At 39.6% G+C, this 21,140-nt stretch overlaps 1 long non-coding RNA gene across 1 annotated transcript in view; it reads left to right on the top strand.

Annotated features, from left to right (window-relative positions):
* LOC116418792 overlaps nt 1–21,140 on the top strand; it is a 39,979-nt gene that overhangs the window by 9,713 nt on the left and 9,126 nt on the right. Inside the window, exons 2-3 of the long non-coding RNA XR_004228939.1 lie at nt 13,702–13,834; nt 20,904–20,976. This is a non-coding gene — a long non-coding RNA (uncharacterized LOC116418792). The remainder of the gene's footprint in view (nt 1–13,701; nt 13,835–20,903; nt 20,977–21,140) is intronic.

Here is a 21,140-nt window from a genome sequence, read left to right as displayed (position 1 = left end):
GCTTTGTTGCTCAAGCTGATCTTGAGCTCCTGGCCTCAAGAAATCCTCTTTCCTCGGCCTCCTGAAGTGCTGGAATTATAGGCACGAGCCAATGTGCCTGGCCAATAACTGTTTTTTTTGTTTGTTTGTTTGTTTGTTTTTATGTCTTTAAGGTACAAAGTCTTATAGAAATCATTTTGAGAAACTTTAGAAAAAACGGTGGAACTTTCTGCTGAGCCAAGAGATTAAGAGATTATTTTTTTCCCTTCTTAAATTGGCCTCATTTTGTTCATTTATAAAATGAAGGATCTGGATTCATTGGTCCTTAAGTCATTCCAATTCCACTATTTTATCTTTCTATGATTCCATCAAGAAAATTGTATATGATTTGATATTACAGTGGATAACATTTAACATAGGAATCTGGGTATAGGGTCTGAATCACACTGCTGGGTTCAAAGCTTCTTCTGCCACTTACTACTTAAACAACCTTGGGTAAGTTACTTGCTTCTCTGCTTTGGTTTTGAATTTGAAAAACTGGAGATAATAATAGGACTTAGGGTTATTAGGAGGATTAAATAAGTTAATACATGTGATGTGCTTAGAACAGTGACTGGCACATAGTAAGCACTCAATAAATGTTAGTTGTTATTTGCTCACTTTATTGACAGGAGAAGTCTTTTTATTCTAAGGTTTGCTTGGAATTAATAAAACTAAAAGCTACAACAAGGTATTTTTTGGTTGTTTTCCATATCTTGGGGGTAAAGGGTATTTTGCAAGGGAGTTCAAGAATTCCTTTACACATTTACTTATTTTTACAGGTATAGAACTATTGAATGGTAAAGTTTGAGATCTTAGAAACCATCAAGACTGATGATTTTCAAGCTACTTTCTACATAGAAATCCTAGAGTTCCTTGGAGAGGATATGAAGGTTATTCTCAAGGCATGCAGATGGAAGGGCAAGAAAGGATGTGCCTCCATGGTTCCTTTTCAAATTCAACCAAAACAGTCTTGCTTCCACTGGCTTTATATAATACTGTAATTCTTGATAATTAATCTGATTTAACACAAATTTCCTCATTGAGTTTCTCCTCATGAAGAAACTGGGCCCCAGTGAGGTACATCGGAATGACAGGAACACATAGCAGGTTAGTGCAGACCAGAAATCAAACCCAGGCTTTCTGACTGCTCAATAGACCACATTCTACCATGCTACCATGGAAACTTTAAAATAGATGAAAGTAAAAACAAACAAACAACAACTTAAAAAAAGAAAAAAAAAAAACCCAGAGCCTCTCTAGGAAATTCCAATGTGCTTTTGCCAAGTGGGGTTTCTCTCACTTCATAAGAGCAGTAAACACTAAACCAAGGGAAGGCAAATTTAGAGGTTAGAAAAGATAACCAGAGATTTGGCCGGGCAAGGGGCTCATTCCTGTAATCCCAGCTTTTTGGGAGGCTGAGGTGGTTGGATTGCCTGAGGTCAGCCTGGCCAACGTAGTGAAACCCTATCTCTAAAAATACAAAAATTAGCTGGGCATGGTGGCGTGCACCTGTAATCCCAGCTACTAGGGAGGCTGAGGCAGGAGAATCACTTGAACCAGAGAGGTGGAGGTTGCAGTGAGCTGAGATGGCGCCATTGCACTCCAGCCTGGGCAATAAGATTGAAATTCCGACTCCAAAAAAAAAAAAAAAGAAAAGACAAAAAGATGACAGAGATTTACCGGGAGCCGGACTCATGCCTGTAATCCCAGTACTTTGGGAGGCTAAGTGGACTATCACTTAAAGTCAGGAGTTTCCGAAAAGATGCCAGAGGTTGGGCCTTTACATTGTTTTGTAATTTCTCCAAACCTTAATCTTATTTAACTTCCCCACCTATACAAAAATTAATGCAGTAATTGCTTTTTAAGGAAGCATTCCAACGGCCAAATAATTCATATATGTCAAGTACCCTGGGATTCAGGAAAGAAAAATTCCCTGTAACTCTAAAGCAAGGATTATAATTTGAGGTTTCCTGACAGTTTTTGTAAGAAAAGAATTGCCAACCTTTCTTTTCTGGGCCAAATGCCAAGTTAGGTAATAACCCTTGCCCATTTTCTTTCCCCAAGCTGTTTTAACTAGATAAGAACTGTGCCTTTATTTCCTTTTGTGAACTGACTTGGGATGTTGCCACATGCCCTTCAACTACTGTCAATGCTCAGTTTGCTGAGTGCTTTTCCCTTCAGAATGGAAAAGGTTTTGCCATAAATATCTAGCTTTCTTCAAGGTACAAAATGTTTTCCAAGGAGCAGAGGACAGAGGGAACAAACTTTCATGTTTCCCAATTGCATTAATCTGTTCTCATGCTGCTAATAAAGACGTACCCAAGACTGGGTAGTTTATAAAGGAAAAGGTTTCACTAACTCACAGTTCCACATGACTGGGGAGGTCTCACAATCTGGTGGAAGATGAAGGAAGAGCAAAGGGATGTCTTACATCGCAGCCAGCAAAAAGAGAATGAAAGCCAAGGGAAAGAGGAAACCCCTTATAAAATCGTCAGATCTCACGAGACTTCTTCACTACCATGACAACAGTACAGGGGAACAGCCCCCATGATTCGGTTATCTCCCACCGGGTCCCTCCCGCGAAATGTGAGAATTATGGGAGCTACAATTCAAGTTGAGATTTGGGTGGGGACAGAGCCAAACCATATCACCAATGCTAGATCCCTCAGCTTCAAATTGGCTCCAGTGATCCTAAGAGGATCAAGGACACTCTACTTCCCTGCTTGTCCTGGATGTCTCCGACACATGTTAAGGGAAAAGCATTAATAAAGTGCTCAAGAAACAATTGTTCAATAGGTCAGTCTTATAGTCAATACTTCATCCCATGCTCTGTCCCCTACTCCTTGAAAAACTGCCCAAAGAAACAATGGATCCACGGAGTCACAAAAACAGGGCATCCAGTGACCCTCCCCATCTTGCCAGCAATGTGACTTTCCCACAGTATAACGACGGCAGTGCCCAGATCCCGATATAAGCAGGGGTCTGCACTGAGACAGAGCTGAGTTCTAGTGCCAACTACCCTCCTTATAGCAGTGTTATTTTAGGCAAGTTTCTCAACTTCTGGAAGGTTCTTTTCTCAGGCTTACATAGTTTTTAACTGAAAAGATCTTGGAGATGTCCATATCAACACAAGCAATCTACATTATTTTGTTTTTAATGGCTGCACAGCATTCCATGATATGACTGTACCATTATTTAACTATCGATGGACATTTAGGCAGTTTCCAGTCTCTTTCTACAGGAGCCAATGCTGCAGTGTGGTGGGTCATAACTTTTTCTTTTTTTCAAATGTGGTCTCGCTATTTCATCCAGGCTGGAGTGCAGTGGCATGATCACAGCTCACTGCAGCCTTGAACTCCTGGACTCAAACAATCCTCCTGCCTCAGCCTCTAGAGCGACTGGGAGTACAGGTGTGTGCCACCATGCTCGACTAACTTTTTAAATTTTTTTCGTAGAGACGGGGTCTTGCTATGTTGACCAAGCTGGTCTTGAACTTCTGGCCTCAAGAAATCTTCCCACCTGGGCCTCCCAAAGTGCTGGGATTACAGGAATGCACTACTATGCCCAGCCTTAAATAACTATTTTTATTTCCCTTTCTGTAACTGCTCAAGTCTTTTATGCATTTTTCCTTGGGTATTGGCCTTCTTACCAAAGTTTAAGAACTCTTTATGTATAGGGATTAATCCTTAGTCTGTTGTACGAATTGCAAATATACATGTATTTTTATTTGTATATGCAAAGTTTGTCTTTTAACTTTGTATATGGGATAGTTTTCCAAGCAGAGTTTTATTTCATTTTATTTTTTATCTTGCATGTCTTTCCAAAGGACCAACCAAGCAGAGTTTTTCAAAAGTTGTTTTATGCCTTCTGGGTTTTTAAAGTCATATTTAGAAAGATCTTTCCCACTCTGAAATTAAAAAATAAATAAATAAAGTCTGCCAATTAAAAAAAATTACGGCTTTGTTTTTCATATTTAAATATTTGTTCCATCTGGAATTTATTTTATTTTAAGCTGTAAGTAGAGACCTAATTTTATTTTATTTCTCCAGATGGCCACCCAGTTGTTACAATACCATTTACTAAATAATACATTCATTGCCAACTGAATTTAGCATATACTAAATTTCTGTGTGTGTTTTGTTTGTTTGTTTGTTTTTGAGACAGAGTCTCACTCTGTCACCTAGGCTGACGTGCAGTGGTGCGATCTGGGCTGACTGCAACCTCTCTGCTTCTCGCGTTCAAATGATTCTTTTGCCTCGGCCTCCCAAGTAGCTGGTACTACAGGTGCCTGCCACCACAGCTTGCTAATTTTTGTATTTTTAGTAGAGACAGGGTTTTGCCATGTTGTCAGGTTGGTCGTGAACTCCTGACCTCAAGTGATCCTCCTGCCTCAGCCTCCCAAAGTGCTGGGATTACAGGTGTGAGCCACTGCGCCCAACCCTTCTGTGTATATTTTGATGTATTGGCTTTCTAGTCTGTTCCATTAATTTTTTTATCTGTTCTTAGGCAAAGAAAGTATTGTTTAAATTGGAATTTTGTAACATGCTTTACTATCTAATAGAATATCTTCTAACTTTTTTCTAGAATTTTCCTGGCTAATGTTACTTGTTTTTTCATATGAACTTTAGTATCCATTAATCTAGTCTTCCCCCAACTCCCAACAAAATTAATTACTATTTTGTGAGGGGTAGTGCATTAAACTTATGAATTAATTTAGGATGACTTTACGTATTTATGATATTGGACCTTTTTACTGAAGATTATGATATGCCTTTCTATTTAACTTTTTGTGTCCCTCAGTAGTATTTTGAAGTTTCTATGTATAGATGTCAAGAGGGGATAATAATGGTACTTCCTGCAAAGAGTTATTATAAAGATTAAGTGAAGATAATAGTCAGTGCCTGGTCATAACACACACTTAAAAAATTAAAGCATGACAAATGCACACTTATCGCCATATCCTGGACTATGTGTGACTAATCTAATAAGATAAATCGGTCTTTCAATAATCTCAAATTTCCATGGATGTGACTCACACTTGGCTCTACCCTTGAAATAGGAACTCTTTTTCTACTTAGGTCGCACTCACTATGTCCAGCTCACCTCCGTGAAAGGTGAATTGAGATAACCAGAAGTCCCACCAGGGGTAACTGTGGCCATCCTTGGACAGGAGCCATTCAGGTTATGGCTGCCTTGCTGATCAAGGGAAGTATCAGGACCCAGAAAGAGGTGACTGTATAAGAGTCACGTTTCACATCTCTCTTGACAACTCTGGAGAGGATGAAGAAAATATTAAAGATACATTATAGCTTTCAAAGCTACTTTATTTTTGTTTTGAAGGTAGAGGATCTCTCTCCATAGGGTAACGGGGGGGGGGGTTGATAAGATTGCTCAGTTGTCAGTCACATGGAGAGTCTGGATTTATTGTCTCCTGACACACAGCACCCCATATCCGTATATGTAATACACCTTATGGCATACTCACTGTATAGTAGGTATTGAGCTAACTGTTTTATTTGCTTTATCATATTTAATTTTCTGAAGTAGGTATCATTATCCCATGGTACAGACAAAATAACTGAGGGTTAACGTCACAGCTCTAGAAACTGGTAAAACTGCAGCTGGAAATTTGCTTGTCTTCAAAGTCTCTGCTATTAACCACAATGCTTAATTTAACTGATTTTGAAGAAGCTAAATAAAACCAACTGTAAAATAAATTGAAATATGACTTGACTGCATGTCAGAGCATGCTCCTTCATCTGGAACAGAAGTATTGTCATGCTAGGTATTATTAGTGTATACCTTGTTTTTGTTAATAAAATTGCACCATGACTGAGGGCTATAGTTCCTGGTCTATCTTGAAAATCAGTCTGAATATCCTAGGAAATTCAACTATCTTTTCAGCTGCATTTGCAGGAGGATAAGGTTTTCTTTTTTATGTGAACAGAAAATGCCATCCTATCAATATCCAAGGAGTAATCTGTTTAATTGTCTTAATTTTTTAATGCCTTCATTTGGCAGAAAACTTACTTATGTCACACTTCCATTTGGCTTTTCCCAGGTAACCTATTCAACCTCTGAGAAACACATCAGCAAGTAGGAAAAATGGCCAGCAAATTACTTATTCCCCAAGGGAAAAGCATGTGGCCAATGAATCAGGGGAAATTGATTGCCCAGGGAAGAGAACACTCAAGGCATTTCAATATGAGTCACCAAACATAAGGACTACCCCATGATCAAAAAAGGTGAATGAACAAAGCCAGGATTCCTTTTATAGTTTCCATCGACACAATCAGCATGGGATTGTTCCCACACAGGCTGGTGAGATCTGTCGTGTAAAGAGTGAGGGTTTGTCACTAAAGTACCCAAGGGGATGCTCTGTCAGAGAGGATGCTACAAGTAGGAATGGAGGGCCTAAGGCATGGGAAGCAGAACTGGGTGGGTGGGAAAGGTATTTGGAAGGTCAGAATCACATCGATGGTTGAATGGGGGAAAAGGCCTGGAGGCTGGGAACAGAAGTATGTGGAGACAAGCATAGTTACAGAGCTGGCAGGAGATGGTGGCTGGACTAGATGTCAAAGGACCTCATTCCTACAAGAACTGGGAGAGTAAACCTGGAACTTATTCTTGGAGGAAGTGGAATATTTCGGGTTTTAGGAAGGCAGACACTTGGACAAAAAAACTGACTACTGGGGCGTAAGGGGAAGACTTGTTTCTAGGAACTGTGTCTGTTTTGCTTATTGCTATATTATTTCCAAGAGGAGGCCCTCTGCTTGGCACATGGGAAGCAATTAAGTGTTTGTCGAGTGAATAAATGAGGCATAGGGCAGACACCCAGTTTCAGAATGTAGGGCATGTGGTGAAAGCAGGTCTCTGAGTGGGGTTGACTTGATGCCGACTCACCTGAGCAATGACTAAGGACATGGTTATTGCAGAGCCTCGGGTGGGGCTGAAGCTGCAGGTGGCATGTGCAGTGGCTGGGTGCAGGGCATAGTTGGGGAAAATTAGGAGGATGAGGAGTAGGCAGGAAGCTCCTTACTTATTCGATGACAGCTTTACACATTATTGGTCTTCACTTTTGATCAAATATAATGAAAATGTTTCTCCAGTTTCCTCACTTTCCATGGAACTTCTTACCAAGGAAGTCACGCGTCCCAAATGTCCAGGGTCCACAATTTTATGAGCTACCATTTAGTTTCCATTTATTTGCTTGCTATGTGGCTGGTACTGTGATGAGTTCAGTATAGTCAATATCTCTATTCCTCCCAGTAATCCTTAGAGGTACTACTTTGCTTATGAAGTCCCAGCTGCTGCTGCTGCTGGTAGTATCTGCACCACATGCGGGGTAGCAAGAATCTACAGCAGGGTTGGCCAGATAGTAAATACTTCCAGCTTTGAGGGTCATATGGTCTCTGTCACATCTCTTCACCTCTGCCATTGAAGTTTGAAGGCAGTTATAGATAATACATGGATAAAATGAGTGTGGCTGTGTTCCAAGAGAACTTTATTTGTGGACACTGAAAATTGAGTTTCACATAATTTTCACATGGCACAAAGTATTTTTTAAGTTTTTTCAACCATTGAAAATGTAAAAAAGTTAATTCACGGTCCATAGTTCCCTGACCCCAGTCTAGAAAATTCAGTGGCCTTGATCCCAAAGGGTTGAAGAGCTTCCCAAAGAGGATAGCCCAGGTTCTGAGATTTTGTGAAACCAACACCAACTATAACAGGTGACAGGCAGGTGACTAGATGAGGGAGCACCTCATCTAGAATGTGGGGTCAGGTTTGCCTGTGACAGCCTTTGTCACTTCCAGCAGGATGACACGGCAAAGTTTTTAATGTCTTAGTACCTTAATTTCCTCATGTCCAAAGTGAGGCTAAAAACAGGATGATTGTGACAAGGAAAAGAAATTAGTTAATGCAGGGAAAGCGTTTGTGATGCCTGACAGAGATGAATTGCAAGGTTAGACCTACAATCTTAGCATCACTGACTGAAACAGGCTGTGAGGACAAGAGTCCCTCAGAACCTGGCTGGACCTCAGAGTCAACCCACTCAAAGATGAACTGAGAGAGAATTCGCTGATCGCTACACTGCAGTTGTCAACAATCATACAATTTTAAGGAAAATTCTTTGAGGAATTCAGAACTAAGTTCAGTTCTATAAAGTGCAGGTGAGGTCAGCACAGAGTTCTTATGAAGATGCCTTTATAGGGCAGGCAGCAGAAACCCTCAGGAGGACTGTTGGCAAGACACAAGGACACGGTTGGCATTAAAGTAATCAGAACAATGAATACAGCTGACAGTTATATAGCATTTATTAATATCCTCTGCTTGGCAATGATCTAGTGTTTTCTAAGAAGAAAATATGTAGATCTAGTTTACTCCCATGATCACTTTGTAAAGTAAGCACTACTATTAACCCAATTTAATAGATAAGGCAACTGAGACCAAGAGAGGGTAAGTAACACGCCCAAAGTCATGCTTTCTTTAAGTGGCAGTACAATCTGGCTGCTGCATCCTTGTTCTTAGTCTCCAGGCTGAGAGTCTTTAGCCCAGGCTCTCTAGTCCTCTGGATAAAATTAGCTGGGCCAGACTTGGGGACGGTGGGATCAGGGGTTTCCTTCCAGGGAGCAAATGGGGCTCTGGGGATTTGCAATACTTTTGTGTCACTAGGTTATGACAGATAGCAGATATGATTCATGTGCAAATGGAAATAACAGATTTTGCCTTCGTATTTCACATTTACTAACCTCTCAAGCTGGAGCTCTGGTCTAGTCACACAGCATACTGTACAAGTTCAGACTGTACCCTGCATTTTGATGTAGATTCATTTTCAGAAGCGGGTCGGGGTGGCACACATATTTTTGTCTTTTCTTCTGTGTGGGTGATGACCCTGGCCTCATATGTGAACTATGCACAGACAATATGAAACAGAAGGTGCCCGTTATGGATCAGAAGGAAATGTCACTTGAACCAGGGCTCCTGAAATTAGTGCCTCTGATTACTTGGATCCTATGAGTCTATAGAAAACTTTGGGTGATTCCCCACATCATGACTGTTGTTTTTTCCCATCGGTAAACTAAAAGAGTTTTAGAATTTTTTTTCTATTTTATCTAGTAATTAAACAGATCTTCTAAAACTGGATTTGGAAAAGGAATTTTCAATAAGGGTATTCCCAACTACATATGCCTCAGAGGATTTGCACTGGAAAATTGGTCTCACTCTATGCCCATATTTGGGAGCTTCCTCATTTGTGAGATCAGATTTCCTGGATATTCCAGAATTGCCTCCACCACGTTTTTTGTTGTTGTTGTTGTTGTTTTACTTGCAAAAGGGACACTGAACCTAGAAATGTTATGTTACCTTTTCTCAAAGGATAAAGAATGACATATGAACTGCCGATCTTCATATACAAACTGTGTTCGTAAGCTTTGACCACCATCCAGTGTCATGTCTCTTGGTTAAGCAAAATAATCTCACATTCTCTAAATTTTCCAAGGACTTTTTTTCAGCTGATTAGTGACTATGAACCTCTACATTAATTCCTAAGGAGTTATAGATATGTCTTGGATTCTAGCCCTGCACATAATTAATATTTTTATGAATATAATGATAGTGAGCCCTTAACCACACATACATAACTAACTAGCATTTGTTATGTAGATTTCCTTTCTGTTTTCTTTTTTACGGATTTAATACGTTGAGGTGGGTTTTTTTTTAATGAAAACTGTTTTCGTTTTATAAGAAATATGCCTTCAGCGATTCAAAGACTGAGCTTGCCTAATTTCTGTGGGATACACAGCCAAGAAAATCACTGGAAATAGTTATTTAAATAAGAGTCACACAAAAAAAGTCCTGAATTGCCTTAAACATACTTTGTAATAATGTCTTCATATGTTATGAGAGTCACTGCAGTCAATTATAAAAATACACAGAATACCAGGAATTCCTATCCCCAGTCCAGCCTCACTTGTAATATCATATGCCCTTAAATAACTGACTTGGGACAGATCCTTATGGCAGTAAATGTTGATTTTGTATTCTAGAAAGGGATTGTGTGTAATTCATCCAAACATAACCCATTAACTATATACTCTCAGGAGACTAGGGGGAAAAACAAGAAAAGCAATGCTAAAATATATTTTCCAAAATACATTAAATTTCAACCGGGCCTGGTGGCTCACATCTGTAATCCCAGCATTTGGGGAGGCAGAGGCGGGTGGATCACTTGAGGTCAGGAGTTCGAGACCAGCCTGTCCAACATGGCAAAACCCCATCTCTACTAAAAATATAAAAATTAGCCAGGCATGGTGGTGGGTGCCTGTAATCCTAGCTACTGGGGAAACTGAGGCAGGAGAATTGCTTGAACCCGGGAGGCAGAGGTTGCAGTGAGCCGAGATCACGTGACTGCACTGCAGCCTGGGAGAAAGAGCGAGACTCTGCCTCAAAAAAAGTAAATTAATTAAAATAAAATAAATAAATAGAGATAAAATCTATTGAATTTGAAAAGAAATTCTTAAGGCAAAATGATTTCTCAAGGTGTTTGGATATTCAGTAAACAGATAACCTGACTAGCATCATAGTCTAGGGGAAGACAAGTGTGATCTATGTTGTTTAGGTTCCCCTTGGTTTGATGAGGAGCTTATTATCTACTATGAGACATGTATAACTCCCAAGAATCTATACTGAACAACCCAGGACAGTATACATTGAGAGCTATGTTGTGGTTCTCTGGGGCTATAGGAATTCAAAGGAGCCTAAAACAATAGGTAAGAAAGGGCCAGAGGCTGAAGCTCCATGGAGAAACTGATAGTTGAGACCGGTCTTAAATGACAGGGACAATGCCCAATGTGTTCTGGAGAAAGGTGAGGGCCTTCCAAGAAAGGGAGGCAATGTGGGCCAAGTCATGGAGGTGGGAAAATGAGGCCGACAGGTTAATGGAAGCATGAAAGAACTAGGCTTCCATGAGCAGAAGCGAGCCGGGGCCCAGACACATTCTAGAGGCCACTGCAAGTATGTGGAGGGACTTCAGTTGCAGTAGGGAAGGGAAATGGAGCCTCTGAAAATTTTAAGCATGAGTCCTGTGATAAAAATGGTGTTTAAAGAAGATTGATCTGGCAGCGAAGTACTCCGGGAGAGACTACGTCTCCCACTGAACTTCTGTTCGACCTCAGAAACACCTTCTGTTTCCCTCACTGTCCTGGAACTCTTTACTAGGCTTTCCTCCAGCCCCTCATCTATCCTGGCACAGAGCTCAAGCTCAGTCACATTGAGCTGCACCGTCACTGGTGCCTGATAGTTCTCTTTCTAAGTTCACCCACACAGAAAAATATATAGCAGCAGCCTATATATTTATATGCTGTAGAGTCTTAATTTGGGAGATTAACTGTTTCACCATCCACCGAACGATTTACTTTCACATTTACTTACACATTTAATCTAATATTTTAAATTTATTTTAAATATTAAAATAAATTTAATGTTTTAAATGTATTTCTGGAATATTAGTTCAAAAAATACTGCATACATTGCATCGTGCCACTTCTAATCCTCACAGACCAAGGGTAGGTAAAAATGCGTCAGTGGGTCCTCCATTAGGGACTGAGTTGTATTGATAGACAAGGCAGGCAGGGTGTCTGCCCTCAAAAAGCTTATCCACTGAGATTGGCCATAAGCAAATCATTACAAAATACTGAGTTACAATTGTGGTAAATGCCAAGAAGTACTAGGTAATAGGGGGAAGTTTGACAGAGGGTTCTAACATAGACTTAAGGCCCGAGGATTTGGGAAAAGTCTTCTTGGGGAAGTGATATTCAAAATGAGATCTGATTGGAGTGGAAGAAGGTAGAGCAGAAGCTGAAGGGTGTTAGAAATTCTGAGAAGAGGAAATTGCATTTGTGAGGGCCCTGGGGTGAAATAAAGTCCAGGGCATTCAAGGAACTGAAAGAAGACCTGCTGGGCTGGAGTGGGGAGGCTGGGCCAGGGCCGCAGGAAGAGAGGCTGGCAGGAGGCAGATGGCACCCATCCTCATAGACCACAGGAAGGGCTTTCAGGATGCATCTCCATCTTCCTCAGAGGGTGCCCTCTACCCTCCCCTGCCATGAGTCACAGTGACTTCCTCATCCATGCTTACTGTCCTCTCTGATCAAATTCTCAAATCTAACTTCAGACACCAACCGAGCCATATCAGTGCAAGTAGCCCCCTTGGAGCACAGCCACTTCTTAGAACTCAAAGTCAACTGAAAGTGCTCTACCTCTGGCATCCTACATGTTGAAATTCTCTACCCTGACCATAGCCACTTATCCCTATGTCTCCCACTAAACTTCTGTTTGACCTCAGAAACACCTTCTGTTCCCTTCACTGTCCCGGGACTCTTTACTACGCTTTCCTCCAGCCCCTCATCTATCCTGGCACAGAGCTCAAGATTAGTCACATTGAACTGCACCGTCATTGGTGCCTGATAGTTCTCTTTCTTCTTGGCCTTCTACCACTCTCACATTCCCACACTTTGCTCTAGAGGAAAGATGAACCTGTTTTCTCAGCTTCACTCCTAAGCTCTGCTGGGAAGCTTAGGTCACCTCCTGGTGATGTTACTACTGACTCATGTGGCTAACTTCAACTTGACCCTCGTACCATTTGATAACCACTTTTGATTGATTGTTTATTTCATTCCTCTTAACCACTTTTAAATTTCAAACTTTTTTATCCTAAGCCCCCATCCAGTTCCCCCTCTACATTTGTTTTCTATCTTAGGGATGGGCACTCCATCCTTGATTTCCCCATGCCAGGAACCCGGTAGTTCTCTGGACTCCTCCTTCCTCATCCTTATATTCAGACGGAAGCCAAATCTCATTAATTGTATCTATTAAGGCCCTCTCTTTTCAGTTTCCTTTTCTCTATCCAATAGTTGTTTCCCAAACTCAAACTGTCATTGCTTTTCTTGCTTCTCATCAGGAATTCTTCCAATTCTTCCTCCACATGGCCTCAGATGTGAAATCTTTGTTTTAAACTCATCAGTGACTTCCATTCCTGTAGAAGGAAAATCCAGCCTCCTTATACAGAAAACAGTAGCCTGGCCCTCACTTACTTCTCCATTTTTTTTTTTTTTTTTTTTTTTTTGCCCAGGCATGCCACCACCTTCTCCTACCCCATTCTCTCCTTGAACCTTACACACTAGCGGTTTAAACTGGCCCTTCCTCTAACCCACTGTGCTACTGGCTACCTCTGGACATGGTGCTCCCTCTAGCCAGAGTGTTCCCACCCAGGTTACTCTTTACATACTTGAAATCTTTGTGATCCAGTACACAAGTTACAAGAAACCTCTTCTGAGCCGCCTTCTCTCCCTCCTCCTTAGGTAGTACTGATCACTCCTTCCTCTGTACTCCAGTCCACCCAGTGGATATTTCTATTAGAGCACTTATTGTACTTAGTTGTAATAATTTGTTTTCAAATCTCTCTTCTTTAAAGCCATTATGTACTCCTTGAAAATGGGTTTCTGTGTTACTTGACTTTGCACGCTTGGTGCCTAGCACAGCTCCTGGCCTGCAGCAGTCACTCAAAGATGTCACCAGACCAAAGGACAATCTCTGGCTTGGTGAATGATCTCATGGTCTACCTTACTGAGATGAACTCCTCCTCAAATGGTACCCTTCTATCTCTTTTCTCTACTTCTTTTCCAGAGAAAGGTCTGTATGCCTCCTCTCTTTCTTCAATCTCGTTTCAAGGAAGAAATGTCCATGAACCTCTCCAAGGTCCACTGCAACCCCCGTGGCCAGGATCCAACAGGTTCCCATTTCTCCTGTGCTTCACTCCGTAAGTATTGCGCCTGTCTTCCAGCTTTTGTTTCTTCTTCTACTTTGTCTTTTCTTTCTTGCCTACAAATAGGCTCTTTCTTTCCTATTAAGGTAAAATAAATCTCCTTTCCTAACTTTTCCTTGATCATCCTGTCTACAGAAATTTCCCCCTCCACCTCTATCCCTGTGCCTGCTTGCTCATTTACATAATTACTTTCTTAATTGTAGTTATCACAACACAATTCCTTAATTTTCTGTTAACTCATTTTTTGTCCCCACTAGAATGTAAGTTCCATGAGGGCTGGCACCTATCCCCAATGTCTAGCAAATTGCCTTATGCAGAGACTTTATTTATTTAATTTACCTATTGGATAAATAAATGCATGAGTGAATAAGTGAATGAATAAATAAATCTATCTATCTTCTATTCAAACCCCCTTGAAATCTGCACTTGTAATGTTCTTTCCAGCCCATCTGGCTTCTAGCTCACTGCTCCACTGAAATTGTTCAGTGCTTCCCAGTGACTCCTTTGTTACCAAACCCAGTGACCTTGCCATTTCTGTGCTGTTTGATAAACTTTCCTTGAAATTTTCTGTTACTGGTTTCTGAGACGATACAATGACATGGTTCTTCTCTCACACTTCTGATCATTCCTGTCACTTTCACTGACTCCTCTTCTTCCACTCAATTTCTTAATTGTTTTCTGGGAACTAGTCTATTCTAACACTATGCAACTCAGTTATCTCACCTATCCCAGATACTTCAACTGTGATCTCCAAGTGAATGAACTGCAAACCTGCACCTCTATCATCAGCCTCTTTCTGAGCTCCATGTTGGCCTTGTGTATATTTCCAAATGCCAGTAACCCCAAACTCACCACAACTCCAAAACAAATCTATAAACTTCCCTCTTCCTGGGTTCCATATTTCAGCCAATGACAGCATCCTCCTCCCACTCACATAGACTTACATCCTGACTCTGATCATCTCTCTGGCACTTCCCACTCATCAGTCACCAAGTCCTGTCAATGATTGTACTGCAAGATCTCTGACTTTAATTGCCATCCTTTCTTTTCCATTGGAATTCAGCCTTCATATAATCTTTAAAGCAACCTTCCTGAGGTACCAATTCTGAACACCCCAAGCCTCTGTTCAAAAAACCGTGATTGCATAGAAAACTTTTGGAAGGATTAATAAGAATGTACAATTTGAATTTTGTACCATAATCGTGACTTAGTATTATAATTTTATGAGTCTAATTTGAAAATACCTTTTATTGCCTGCCAAATTTATAAACTTCTCCACTAAATCATTTTTCCATCCACAATATGATGATCCCAACCTAACTTTCCACCATTAGTTTTCACTTACTCCATGCTCTAGCCAAATACATTATATATTATATATGCTCACTTTTTTTTTCTTTTGATTCATGGTTAAACTAGTATAGGAGGAAACAGGTAGAATAAAAAGGTGCCTTTTAATGTAATTATCATAAAGCATTGGTCTTCAATGAAGTTTATTTGCACATGTATAGCTCAGAAAATTGAGTTCATAAAGACCCTTACAGAGTCCATTGCACCCTCCACCACCTCCACCAAAACAGACATGGATATGGCTGAGAGACCCACATATAGTTCACATCACAGGACTCTGTGCAGACAACCTTCAGTACCAGCCCAGAGCTGGGTAGACTCGCTGGGTGGTTAGACCCAGAAGACAGACAACAATCATTGCAGTTCGGTTCACAGGAAGCCACATCCACAGAAAAAGTGGGAGAGTACTACATCAAGGGAGCACCCTGTGGGACAAAAAAATCTGAACAATAGCCTTCAGCCCTAGACCTTCCCTCTGACAGAGCCTACCCAAATGAGAAGGAACCAGAAAACCAACCCTGGTAATATGATAAAACAAGGCTTGTCAACACCCCTCAGAAATCACACTAATTCACCAACAATGGATCCAAACAAAGAAGAAATCCCTGATTTACTTGAAAAAGAACCCAGGAGGCTAGTTATTAAGCTACTCAGGAAGAGACCAGAGAAAGGCAAAGTCCAGTGCAAGGAAATCCAAAAAATGATACAAGAAGTGAAGGGAGAAATATTCAAGGAAATAGACAGCTTAAATAAAAAAACAATGAAAACTTCAGGAAAATTTGGATACAACTTCAGAAATGCAAAATGCTCTGGAAAGTCTCAGCAGTACAATTGAACAAGTAGAAAGAAAGAATTTCAAAGCTTGAAGACAAGGTCTTCAAATTAACCCAACCCAACAAAGAGAAAGAAAAAAGAATAAGAAAATATGAACAAAGCCTCTAAGAAGTCTGGCATTATGTTAAATGACCAAACCTAAGAATAATCAGTGTTCCTGAGGAAGAACACAGTGCTAAAAGGTTGAAAAACATATTTGGGGGAATAATCGAGGAAAACTTCCCCAGCCTTGCTAGAGACCTAGACCTGTAAATACAGGAAGGACAAAGAACACCTGGGAAATTCATCACAAAAAGATCTTCACCTAGGCACATTTTCATCAGGTTATCCAAAGTTAAGACGAAGGAAAGAATCTTAGGAGCTATGAAACAGAAGCACTAGGTAACCTATAAAGGAAAACCTATCAGATTAACAGCATATTTCTCAGCAGAAACTCTACAAGCTAGAAGGGATTGGGACCCTATCTTCAGCCTCCTCAAACAAAACAATTATCAGCCAAGAATATTACATTAAAATATGTCCCATGTATGCCGATCAACAAAATCGGCATACATGGGATATATCCTAATGTAATAAAAGCTGTCTATGACAAACCAACATAATGCTGAATGGGGAAAAGTTGAAAGCATCTCCTCTGAGACCTGGAACAAGAAAAGGATGCTCACTCTCACTACTACTCTTCAACATAGTACTGGAAGTCCCAGCCAGAACAATCAAACAAGAGAAAGAAATAAAGGGCATCCAAATGGTAAAAAGGAAGTCAAACTGTCTTTGTTTGCTGATGATATGATCGTTTACCTTGAAAACCCTAAGGACTCCTCCAGAAAGCTCCTAGAACTGATAAAATAATTCACCAAAGTTTCCAGATAAAAGATTAATGTACACAAATCAGTAGCTCTTCTATACACCAACAGCTACCAAGTGGGGAATCAAATAAAAAACTCAACCCCTTTTACAATAACTGCCAAAAATAAATACTCATGAATATACCTAACAAAGGAGTTGAAAGACCTCTACAAGGAATATACAAAACACTGCTGAAAGAAATCATAGACAACATCAACAAATGGAAACACATCCCATGCTCATGGATGGGTAGAATCAATATTGTGAAAATGACCATAGTGCCAAAATCAATCTACAAATTCAATGCAATATCCATCAAAATACCACCATTATTCTTCAGAGTTAGAAAAAAAGAGTTCTAAAATTCATATGGAACCAAAAAAAAAAAAAAAAAAAGCCCGCATAGCCAAAGGAAGACTAAGTGAAAAGAACAAACCTGAAGGCATCACACTACCTAATCTCAAACTATACTATAAAGCCATAGTCACCAAAACAGTGTGGCATTGGTATAAAAATAGGCACATAGACCAATGGAACAGAATAGAGAACCCAGAAATAAACGCAAATACTTACAACCAACTGATCTTTGACAAAGCAAACAAAAACATGAAGTGGGGAAAGGACACCCTTTTCAACAAATGGTGCTGGGATAATTGGCTAGCCACAGGTAGAAGAATGAAACTGGATCCTCATCTCTCACCTTATACAAAACTCAACTTGAGATGGATTAAGAACTTAAACCTAAGACCTAAAACTATAAAAATTCTAGAATATAACATTGGAAAAACCCTTCTAGACATTGGCTTAGGCACAGATTTCATGACCAAGAACCTAAAAGCAAATACAATAAAAGCAAAGATAAATAGCTGGGACCTAATTAAAGTAAAGAGCTTTTGCACTGCAAAAGGAGCAATCAGCAGATTAAACAGACAACCCACAGAGTGGGAGAAAATCATCACAATCTATACCTCTGACAAAGGACTAATATCCAGAAATTACAACAGTCAAACAAATCAGCAAGAAAAAACAAACAAACAACCCTATCAAAAAATGGGCTAAGGACATGAACAGATAATTCTCCAAAGAAGAAATACAAATGGCCCAGAAACATATGAAAACATGCTCAACATCACTAATGATCAGGGAAATGCAAATCAAAACCACAATGCGATAGCACCTTACACCTACAATAGCACCTTACTCCTGCAAGAATGGCCATCATCAAAAAATAAAAAAACAGTAGATGTTGGTGTGGATGCAGTGATCAGGGAACACTTCTACACTGCTGGTGGGAATGTAAACTAGTACAACCATTATGGAAAACAGTGTGGAAATTCCTCATGAATAAATGTAAGTTCTTAAATAAAATTTGAGAACTAAAAGTAGAACTACCATTTGATCCAGCAATCCCACTACTGGGTCTCTACCCAGAGGAAAATAAGTCATTATTCAAAAAAGATACTTGCACGCACATGTTTATGGCAGTACAATTCACAATTGCAAAATCGTGGAACCAACCCAAATACCCATCAGTCAATGAGTGGAAAAAGAAACTGTGGTATATATATATATAATGGAATACTACTCAACCATAAAAAGGAATGAATTAACAGCATTTGCAGTGACCTGGGTGAGATTAGAGACTATTATTCTAAGTGAAGTAACTCAAGAATGGAAAATCAAACATTATATGTTCTCACTGATATGTGGGAGCTAAGCTATGAGGATGCAAAGACATAAGAATGATACAATGGACTTTGGGGACTTGAGGGGAAGAGTGGGAGGCAGGCGAGGGATAAAATATGGTGCAGTGTTTACTGCTCGGGTAATGGGTGCACCAAAATCTCACAAATCACCACTAAAGAACTTACTCATGTAACTAAATATCCACTGTACCCCAATAACTTATGGAAAAATAAAATAAAATAATAAAAAATAAAGTGTTCCAGAGGTCATCTGCTTCTAGTTTTAAAAAAATTGAGCTCATAGTACATATCTATAGATGCACCCTGAATTGGAAACATTAATTTGCAACTATTACATAGCACGACTCAAGTTTCTTAAGATACGCTTAACTCACTGAAATGAGGCCTTGATGCAAGATGTTCTTCAGATGTCTAGAAGGAACCACAGCAATGATGATTTTTGTTTAGCCAATTTGCTATTAGGGTTCCTGTTTCCCAACATCCATAGATTCCAGGGTCCAAGGCCCAGTTCCAGTGTATGGACGACTTCTGGCAGTCAGTCACCTTACTTTTTCCTGTTCTGGGTGTTGAATTCCCAGACAAACAGCCAACCATCTGGAGTGTGAACCTGATCACTTGCTTTTCTTTTTCTCTTCCCACTCTGCTGTATATATGCTGTACATTTTCAGGATGATGATTTCCCAGTCAGCCAGAGGATGACCTAGATCCATATATGCTCATCTGTCCCCCATTCCAAAGACAACCTTCCTCTCCAAATTAGAAAATGAGCTGTGCATGCCACTGTCTGCCACTAGCTCTAAAGTTTGGAGGTCCACATCCCCTAACTAGAATTCTATCAAAGGGAAAGAGAACTACCCATCCACTAGCATCTGGTTGACAACCTTCCTTTACCAAGCTATAGCTACTAATTCATACCTCAAGGAAGAACATCTGGAATACATAAAAAAAAATCTTTTCAAATCATTTTATTGTTTTCCTTCTTACTAGAGAAATTTATTAGAAACCCAATATATTTTTCTAATTACAATACAGTTACTGTCTCAGTGTACAACTACAATAGTATGGCAATAGAGTGTTGTGTATAAAACAGGCTGTTTGGGGAAATCTAACAACCTTTAATAATTTTATTTTTACAGGAAACCATATTTCGGTTTTCAAATAGCCAAATGTATGCAAGCTTTTGAAACATAATTACAGATGTTATGATTTAAGCTTTCTAACACACATGTATATATACACATACTTATGGACAAAGGCTGAATGGAAACATGGAAAAAGGAAAACTGTCAATGTGCAAAGTGTTGACAAAATGTTCTCCTTAATAATGTTATTATATTCATATATGCAATTAAAAATTACCTTAGCAATAGATAACTGCAAAAAATTGTCATCTCCTCCCTAAAGGTCACCCTTCTGCATAACCATGATATGCTTTTCTATGTTCTCATAACATCTTATATACAAATCTTAAGGTAATAGTCACATTGGAGCATAATGTATAGTTATTTGCTTATGTGTCTATTTTTCCAATTAACTATAATTTATTTAAGGACAGAGATTATCTCTTGTTAGTGTCTGTACACTATACTAGTTCAATAGCACACTGCCATGGAGTAGGTATTTAGCAAATTGTTGAATGAATGAAAAATGAATGAGTAGGTAAATTTTTTCATGTGGTATAGTGGAATTAACACATTCACATACTCAGCCGGTTAGGATAAAAATACATGAATATCATCTATGAAACTTGAAAACTTTGGTCAAAGCAGAAAATAACGTTTTTTGAAGTAGAAATTACAAATAATTTCTAAGTGCATCTGGAGGAAGTGTAAACAAGAGATTTGGGGTGTTGTTTCTTTGGCATATTCCCTGATTTCAGGCCTCAGATGTTTTCACTTCCTCAAATTTTTGTTTTTGTTTTTGTTTTCTCAGTTTTTCCTGATGAAACTATTTCCTTTCTCCAAGCTTTCAAAGGTTTTGACCTGATTATGTATTACCCGAACCATGAGGACTCTGATGGAAGAGTTATCAATGATGACAACTTGGGTGGAAATGGTCTATAGATTCAGGCAGATATGGCTGCATCAGCATTGTATAAGGGAGGAGATAAGACTCCTAGAGGGAAAAAATGTAGGGTAATAGGGTTTGGGACTGAAGAAAGGACCACTGGAAATGTCTATTGTAAAAAGATCTTAATTAAGCAAATGAAATATTATGAACAGAGCAATGTGAATCAGTTAGTTCAGTATTTCCTAAACCTGCCTGATAACAAGGATCACCAGGAGGTGATTACTTGTTAACAATACAGATTTCCACTCTTCTTTCAGATCAGAATTTTCAGCACAGAGGTCTGGAAATCAGTACATTTAACACATAGTTTCTGGTGATTCGTATAAGCAAGTAAGTTTAGAAAATTTAAATTCATTCATTTTAATTTCTTGATGTTCAATTTAGAAGGTAAAGTCCACAAATCCTCACACCCATATACCCCCATCTACATCTGTGCCTATAAAGCCGTCCTTCCTTCCTTCCTTCCTTCCTTCCTTCCTTCCTTCCTTCCTTCC

The sequence above is a fragment of the Piliocolobus tephrosceles genome, chromosome 5, assembly GCF_002776525.5.
Source record: "Piliocolobus tephrosceles isolate RC106 chromosome 5, ASM277652v3, whole genome shotgun sequence".
In the NCBI taxonomy this organism is placed as follows: Eukaryota; Metazoa; Chordata; class Mammalia; order Primates; family Cercopithecidae; genus Piliocolobus; species Piliocolobus tephrosceles.
This window is presented reverse-complemented; position numbering and strand designations above follow the sequence as displayed.